Here is a 9,319-nt window from a genome sequence, read left to right as displayed (position 1 = left end):
GTCAGGAAGGGGAGATGAGATTTTGGCAGGTGAGGAGGCACTGCAGGGCAAGAGAGTAATAAGAGCGAAAGCACAGCAGTCCGTGAAGGGTAGAGGCAGGGAAATAAAGGATGGCTGTGTTTATCTTGTGAACACTGAGCTATATGTACGGTTGACTGTGTCCTCTTCCTTGAACCATGTTTACCCCAGAGCCACCACACCCTCCTGGCTCTTTGCCAGTCTTACCGGCCACTGCTTCTCAGTCACTTTTCCTGCTCACTCTTCCTCAGTCTCACTTCTACACGTTGAAAGGCTTCATCATCAGTCTTTTAGCTCCTTCTCCCAAGTTCCTATCATTTAAATAGAAAATATTTAACATCTACAGGCCAGTGACTTCCAAATCAGTAACTTTTCCCATGACCCGTGCCCTGACCTCTAGGCTGCATATCAAATTGTCTACCCAACATTTTTGCTTTACATTTGCTGTCCACTAGGCCAGTGGTCAGCAAACTCATTAGTCAACAGCCACATATCAACAGTACAACGTTTGAAATTTCTTTTGCGAGCCAAATTTTTTAAACTTAAACTATATAGGTAGGTACATTGTTATTAACTTAATTAGGGGACTCCTAAGCTGGCCTTTGCTAAACACATCCTCAATCTGAGGAGTCGACATCAGCGAACGTACCCCCACTTCTTCTAACGCCACTTCTTCAAAATAGACTCGCCCAGGCCAAAAACTGACTTCTGTGCATGGGCCACGAAGTTTCAATCGCACTGTATGTGCGCGCCTGCACGTGGTATTTTGTGGAAGAGCCACACTCAAGGGGCCAAAGAGCCACATGTGGCTCATGAGCCACGGTTTGCCGACCACTGCACTAGGCCCAAATCAGAACTCTTGATTCTTTGCTCCCCATTCTGCTGGAAATCCTGCTCTTCCACTAGTCTTCTCGTTCTTAGCGAATGGGCCTATCATCCACCCAGGTAGGTGCTCAGCCCTCTCCCCAAAAGTTGCTGGAAATCCTGCTCTTCCACTAGTCTTCTCATTCTTAGCGAATGGGCCTACCATCCACCCAGGTGCTCAGCCCTCTCCCCAAAACTGGGAGTCATTCGAGATATGGCCTTTCCCTCATCCTTACCATAAAGCAACAAATGTTTTGAGTTCACCTCTACACCACCCCGAACAGGTGACTATTGTTTTTTCTTATAAGCCTTATGGCAGTAAGATTTGCCTCCAAATGTACGTGAACTGCTTTGATAACAATAAGTACTAAATTTAAAAAACATGAATTTTACAGAGATCGTCTCTTGATTCCTTTCCAGAAATTAACTCATACGTCACCCAGAAGAGCCATGTGATCTTCAGTTTGCATGTAAGTTGGAAATGATTTTTCCCATCTTCCAAAAGAGCCTTCACATTCTCTTGCCTTCCAGACCCAGCTGCTATGGATCAGATACACAAAAACCTGTCCTTGATTATCTGTTATATAGTGAAAACAGCAATAATGATGAAAATGATAGTATTACTGCTACAAATACTAGCGAGCAGCTATGAAGCCCTGCCTTCCACTGCAATAAACACTGTACATTTACTGATGGTTCAAACCTCACGGACACTATGAGATGGATATGATTATTGTCCTCATTTTGGGTCACACAGTTGGAAAGTGACAGAAACCAGGACACAACCCTATTTCTGTTAGATCCCAAAGCCCACACTTTTAACCGAGAGTAATTTAAAATTCTGAGTCACTGAATAGAGGTAATGCAGCTTCTAGTGCAAGGAACATATTGGTTGGCTACAGTGAGGAAGACATAAAAATGCATCTCTAGAAAGATGATACTGTATGAAAAATGGATCCTATTTATATCCCCTTTTCTTAGGCCTCATTGTCTATTCTTATGTAATTTTCAAGGTAATTTCATTATGGGGGATGCTGAAAACTTGCCATTCATTTATTCAGTCCCCTCTTTGACATTCATGCCTTCTCATTCCCTCCTTGTGGGCATCCTCCCTGACATCGGAAGTGTAAAATAGAAACTAGGGAGGAGCACGAACCTAGCAAGAGGAAAAATGAAATTATTAGAAACAATTTCCAGGGGAAGAACACTATTTTGCAGCTATTTCAATCTTTATTTCTTTCTGGATCTAATGGTGAGAGGCCCTCATAAACTTTAATGAAAGCAGAGAGATTAAATCAGCCAGGATAAACCAGGTTTTGCTATGGCAACAAACAACCTCAAAATCTCAGTGGCTTAAAAAGCAAAGAATTATTCTTACTCACAACACATGCCCCTCAGTAGTCACATTCCACGATGTAGTCTCCCTCTATTCACCATCTGTTTGTACCCCATCTTTTCGTTCTGGGCATTAGGGCCATTTTCTGATTTCATATGGAAACTACCTTAGGAGCACGCCCTAGACACAGTAGTTCTTGGAACTACCACTGACTTTGTAAGATTCTCTGGAAGGCTAATTATGCCCAGTTCCCTTTTTCCTTGGGTTATGAGGCATACTGCAGTTGACATATTTTATTAGTGTTTCCTGGAGATATCTTTGGCTCTGAGAGCTCCTCCAAGTGAGACAGGATCCTCTAATTTCAAGCATGGGCTGTGGGAGAAGACATGAGTCTGAGTCAGCTCTACTGTGTGACCTACTAATTGTGTGACATTGTGCAATGTCTTAAGCTCTCTCAGCTTTAGCTTCCTTATTTGAACAGGGTTTTGTTCAGTATTTGAGCAGGGAAAATTGATTGGATCTGAGAGAAGTCATGAGATAATGTTAGTAGAAAGTGTTGATGAATTGGGTGAGGCAGAGGGAGGAGGCAAGGATGACTACCAGGTTTCTATCTCAAGCAACTGGGTGGTGGCACCTTTTAATGAGGAGGAGATAAGAGAATCAGTGTGTGTATGTGTGTGAGAGAGAAAGAGAGATATCAATTTTGAACATGAGAATTTGAGGTGCTTTCTAGATATTATAAGTGGAAATGTTGAGAATACTGAGTTGAAGTTTTAATGGTGCATAGAGAATAGTCTGAACTGATAATAGAGATTTCAAAGTTATTTACATAAAGAAGGTAATTGAAGCTATAGGAGTAAATGAGATATACTGGAAACGAGGGGAGAAGAGGGCCTAGGGTAAGCCCTGAGAACTTTTCTATGTAATGGTCTCATAGAGAAGGTAGAGGATTCTTCCAAAAAAGGTCTGCTTTTATGACACCACACTTTCTTCTTTCCTTCTTACCTTTCTGGCCACTATTTTCTTTTTTTCTGTGAGGAAAAAGATTATGTTGTCTACTTAGAGTGAGGCGGGGTGGGGTGCGCAGGCTTTGGTAGGGTTCCTCAGTAGAGACGTATAAGTTTAAAATAATTACTAAGGCACATAGGAAGGAATGCTGCTCCAGTGAGAGGACTGAGGAGATGTATTGAAGTCCTAAGATCAGAGACCATATGGTTTATGACAATAATCTGGGTGGTTATAATAAGTTACTTAGGAGTGCTCAGCTTTCTAAATTGATCCTGTGTTGGGAGATTGCCAGGGGAGTGCAATATAGGAAGATACATGTATGCATTTGAACGTGCTGCTGGTGAGTATTTCAAATAGCCAACGACTTTTAATCTTTTTAGGGGACGGCTGATAGATGTGAGGAAATGAAGACCTCAGGAACCGAAGGGCTCCATGAGTTTGGAGAGCAGGTGTGTGTAAGTGAGGGTCCTGAGAGCACTGGAGGAGAGGCAGCCACTTCCTAAAATAGGATGTTTGCAGTTAAAAATTTGGTTGTGGAACCACTATAGTGATGACAAGGTTCAGGATGTATGTCTGGCAGGGGAGTCTATGTTGACTGGAGGTGAGGTTTGTTATTGTGTATTTGAGGTCAAGAACAGTAGTTTTAAGGTGTTGGGTGGATATCCCACAGAGACACTGAGTTTTTCCAGAATGATGTCATAAGTTGGAGTTGAGGAGAAGAGTGTTATGTCTTGAAGAATGTGGCCAGGAGGGCAGTAGATGATAGAAACGTAGAAGTGTACATGGTGGTACAGTCAGATGGCATGGGTACCAGGGTAGAAGGGTGGTAATTCTAAAGTGGCATTAAGGAACCAGTAAATTATCACCCCTTACCCTTCATTCTATGGTAGATGAAATACACAACATAATGTGTGATGTTGTGCTTATATGGTTTTTCTTTTACTAAAGGAAGAAGATTCTAGAGGGTATAGTGGTTTGAGGAGAGAATTCAAAGAGAAAATGTAGGGCATTAAGGGGTTAACAATGGGGGACGTAAATAGACTTTCTTTTGGCATATGAAGATTTTAGGAATGGAAGCCTGTTGGGGTCCTGTCCCAGCAGGTCCAGGGGTTCCCAAAGGTGTGGACGGAGACAGCGTTCAGTTGATCAGCAGCCTAGCCAGGTTCTCTAGCCAGGATCTCCTGCCAGGTTCTGTCCTTATTCTCCTGTTACCTCTGTATTTATACCAGTTGATTTTAATCCTATTCATTCTATTCCAATAGTTAGGGCATTTGTTAATCTAGTTCTGTTGAGTTTAATCCTGCCTAGGTTAATCTCTGTGTTCCATTATAAGGGCTATTCCAAGGTCACTGCTCTACTGATAAGCTACAAGGAAGTGACTGAAGGAGATTATCCAACCCAGTAAAGCTTATGTCCTCCCAGCCTCGCTGCTTGCCTTCCTTGGGACTTCCCTGTGCCGGTGGATCTCCAGGGGTATAAGCTTTGGTGCTTTCCCTGGTGGGCAGACCCCTGGAGATGTGGGCCCAACAAGTCCCAAATTTATTGCCAACAGTCTTAATCCAAGTTCTTCATAAGTAGTACATGGTATTTCTGTAACACTAGGGGGTTACTCCAGGGGAAAATCCCTACCTGGGGAAACAACCTTTCTCGGGGAGGTGGTCCTGGTTAAAACACATAGCGCTAAGAGTGGGAGCAAACATATGCCATATATGCCAGGTGCCTTGAAACATAAGCTGTGCAAATGTTTCTTCACTACAGCGACTGTGTCAAGCAGCGAGGGTGGACCAGCTTCCAGCAGAAGCTTTTGTTGGAATTAATTGACCACAAAGTGAGTCACATGTTCACAAAGATGTCTGGGAGTCTGAGATGGGAACTGGCCAAATCATGTGAGGGCTAGGTCACTGTGTGGAGACTGGGGTCATGAAGGATATGAACATGGGCTGCCTCCTGTGTGAAAGGTGAAGGGATCAGGCCTCCTCTCCCTGGGGTGGTCTCAAGATGTGCTGAGTGGCCCACATGCATGATAGTTTTCATTTAACATCTCTTTTCTAGTCTCCCATCAAGTGTAAAAGGTGGGCCCACAAATAATATTAATAAAACATCTGTATGGCCCTAGCTGGTTTGGCTCAGTGGATAGAGCATCGGCCTGCGGACTGAAGGGTCCCGGGTTCGATTCTGGCCAAGGGCACATGCCCATATTGCAGGTTTGATCCCCAGTGGGGGTGCAAGAGGCGGCTGATCAATGATTCTCTCTCATCATTGATGTTTCTATCTCTCTCTCCCTCTCCCTTCCTCTCTGAAATCAATAAAGAAATATATTAAAAAAAAAACACGCAACAACAAAAAACATCTACCTGTCTTCCATCCCTGGAGCTGTGAAGATTCACTTATGGGAAAAGCAATCATTTATGGGAAAGCACTTGAGCAATTCTAATCACTGTATGTACGCTGAATTTTATTGTTACCCACACCTTTGATGTATTTCACTTTGTGCTCATCTGTGTATCTGTAACACACTCCCTGGGAGAATAAGGGTTTCCCTCTGACAAGCCAAGATTCTTTATTTATAGGGTTAGGCTGGCACCTGGGCTGACTCGCTGCAGTGATTAGGTAGTCTTGATGTGGACTGGCCTCTGTCCCTGGAGCTTGAGTATCTCCCTCAGCAGCTTCTCATGGCCAGAAGCTCCATCTCTGTGTCTTTCTATTACCAAGCCCAGGCTCCCGTCTAGGCCACCCACCAAGTTCCTCGCTCCAGTCTTAGGAATGCCTCCAGCTCCTGGCACCTTTGCAGAACTGAGCTGACTGGCATGCGCCAAGCAAAGGTTGCCAATCTCGTCTAGTTTCCCAGGTACACCTTGGCGATTCCACAGGAAGGTATCCAGCACAAAGCACTAGCTGTCTCTGAGAACTGCAGTTTCCCAGTGTCTAAAGTCTTTTAGACTTTCACCGACAGAGCTACAACTCCAACCAAGAAAAAGGCATTCCTTTATTAATGCCCCTACCTCCCTTTGAAATGTAGCTGAGATTGGGCTCGAGGTTTTGGATGTTAGATGTGTTTTGAAGGGAAAGGAAGCCCCTAGATGGAATAGATTTTTTTAGGGTAATTCTCAAGCAGGTTCATTAGTTTCATTCTATCATCACATTTCTACTGACAGTGGTTTATTTCCCTTTCCTGTCCTGGGACATGGAGATTGTTCTGGAGAAACCACATAACCTTAGAGTCATTATTGGGTGAAGCACAACACACTGGATCAGCTAGTAAGAAGTGCACACATTATTTTTAGTAAAATGGGATGCAATCTCAAGAGAAAAAAACCCTATGCTATATGTTTCCTTTGCTCACTTAGTTTACATCTGTGATGTATTCCCCTTTTATTTAGCATCTCTTTGTATCCTTATCTCTTCATTCTGGGCATTAGGGTCATTTTTTTTTTTGGCTTCATGTAGAAACTGCCTCAGGAACACCCTGGACACAGAAGTTCATGGAACTACCATTGTTTTCACCTACGGCTTTAACTGCTTCCCTGGAGGCTGAGTACCCCCAGGGCCTTTTTCCTCCGGTGGCTCATATTGAATTCTCTCCAACTCCCTGATTTTATCCATTCGCATCACTCCGCCTTCCTTTACATCTCCAGAACAAGCACCATCTGGGTGATGAGGAGTTGACATCTACTAGATAAATTATAGCTTGTTTAAACGCCTTGTTCAATTTAATGTTCTGCCTTGAAAATGCTACTTTACTGGCTTCTTGAGAATTTCCAAAAACCCTATGCCTATTCTTTGTCACTCCAAACTCCATGGGGTGTCCCCACCAAAGCACAGGACTGTGGACAGAGGTTTTTGTTACAGCCCCCCATCTCCAGAACCAGCTTCTGGGGGAAAAAAACCCCATACAAACCCAATTGTCAAGGATAAACACATTTTTTCTTAAATTTTATTTAAGTTTTATTTTATTGTTTAAAGTATTACATACTAGTATAGTATTACATGTCTCCTTTTGACCCCATTGACCTTCCCCCGGCCCCCCAGCACATACCCTCACCTTACTAGTGTCTGTGTCCATTGGTTATGCTTATGTGCATGCATACAAGTCCTTTGGTTGATCTCTTAACCCCCTCCCTTCCCCTTCCCCTGCCTTCCCACTGAAGTTTGACAGTCTGTTCAATGCTTCTTTGTCTCTGTATCTGTTTTTGTTCATCAGTTTATAATGTTCATTATATTCCACAAATGAGTGAGATCGTGTGATATTTATCTTTCATAAGCCAGTCAGAGAAAGATAAACAAAACTTTTGATCCTCCTTTTCTTTTCCTAGGCCAGTGAACATTTAATACATGAGTGTACTTTGTAGAATTGCACAGGCACCTTTAGATAGAGACTAGCATGATTCTCCTTACTGTAAGAAAACGGGTCTATAAGGTTTCTTTTATTTAGGAGACTGGACTTAATCATTGTCATCTTCAGTACTTAGTGGTTCTGCCAAGGCAGTGTGGTCAGAATGAGGGTGGGGTGGCAAATAAATGAAGCTTTTGGGATCATGAGCTGGGTTGAGTCATGTAAGGAACTGTCTCAACTTCCTTACCTAACACAGCACCAAGATGTGTTATTATGATCACAAAGTGCTGATTTAAAAGGAAAATGAAAAACATATACACAAATAGCTGTCTAGAAAGGATGTGGAGAGCAGAGCTATGAAGGCAGAATAAAGCATCTACTTTAAGATACACAGTGGTTAGCACTCTGCTGGCTACATGGTAGGGGTTAATGTTTGTTGATTGAATTGTTTTTTGTAAGAATATTATGATGTACAAAGCAAAGAGCTCAAAGTATCTTTATAAATCTTAAGAAGCAGGCCTTTATGTTCCATATTCAGGTAAAACACACAAGTCCATAAGCAGACTGAGGAGTGAGTGAAAAAGATAAAAGGAGGCAAGTGTGCAAAGTCTGTCATTTCTCCCCAGATTTTCTTTCTCTCACTTCCCTCCTCCTATTTCAGGAGTCTGAATATCCTTCTGTTTTATCACTCTCTGATTTTCTGACTCAAACAAGATAATAACTGTAATTTGTTGAGCAGGAACCATGACTTGTTGGTCTTTGCAGCACCTCCCCCCTCCGCCCCCCTGAGCATATCATAGTCCAGTGCCTGATACATAAGGGAGGTTTACTATATATTTGAATGCTAGTTTTATCTTTACTTCATCTTTCTTTTCCAGATATCCCCCCCTTTTCACTATTTGTGTAAGCATAAGCAAAACTTTCTCTTTATTGTCCCTCAATTTAATCAGGCTGCTCAACACTGCTATGTTCTTATTCAGAGCTGTGAACAAGTTCTAAAGGTCCTGGTCATAAGTCTGATATGATTTCACTCATATGTGAAATTTAATGAACAAACTGAAATATCAAAATAGATATTCCGTATCAAAATACTCATAGATAGAGAGAAGGCATGACAGCTCTGTTGGGGATGTATGTGTTGGGGGGTGTGGAGGGATTGAGCAAAAGAGAATAAAAAAGAGAACTCATGGACATGGACAACAGTGTGGTGATTGTGCGGGTGGTGGTGGAGGTGGAAGAGGGCATAGAGGGGATAGATGGTGACAGAAAAAAAATAATATAAAATTAAAAAATAAAGGTCTTGGTTGTTATGGACTATATAATCAACCAGGGGAGGAAGACATTGAACCAATAACTTTGGTTTGATAAATGTTAGGGAAAGGAAAGTTCAGGATGTAAGAACATATAATCAAATCTAGATCACATGAGGTATTCTTGGGAACTGTGAACTGAAGGAAAATAATATTTGACTAGATGGCCTGACCAGGGTAGCTCAGTGGTTGAGCATCAACCAATGAACTGAGAGGACGCTTGTCTGATTCCTAGTCAGGGCACATGCCTGAGTTTTGGGCTTGATCCCCAGTGGGGGGAGGTGCAGGAGGCAGTCGGTTAATATTTCTCTCTCTTTGATGTTTCTATGTCTCCATCCCTCTCCCTTTTCCTCTCTAAAATCAATAAAAACATAAAGAAAAAGATTTGACTATAATTAGCCCTGCACTGGATTTCCCCATATGCTCAACCTTAATCCAAAGTAGCAGGAA

At 42.5% G+C, this 9,319-nt stretch overlaps 1 long non-coding RNA gene across 1 annotated transcript in view; it reads left to right on the top strand.

Annotated features, from left to right (window-relative positions):
- The window catches only part of LOC107182548, a 69,185-nt gene that overhangs the window by 18,308 nt on the left and 41,558 nt on the right, over positions 1 to 9,319 (top strand). The window contains exon 2 of the long non-coding RNA XR_001513263.1: positions 1,303 to 1,352. This is a non-coding gene — a long non-coding RNA (uncharacterized LOC107182548). The remainder of the gene's footprint in view (positions 1 to 1,302; positions 1,353 to 9,319) is intronic.

This window comes from Myotis davidii, unplaced genomic scaffold, assembly GCF_000327345.1.
Source record: "Myotis davidii unplaced genomic scaffold, ASM32734v1 scaffold1637, whole genome shotgun sequence".
NCBI lineage: Eukaryota > Metazoa > Chordata > Mammalia > Chiroptera > Vespertilionidae > Myotis > Myotis davidii.
Note: the sequence above shows the minus strand (reverse complement) of the source record. Positions and strands in the feature narration are given on the sequence as shown.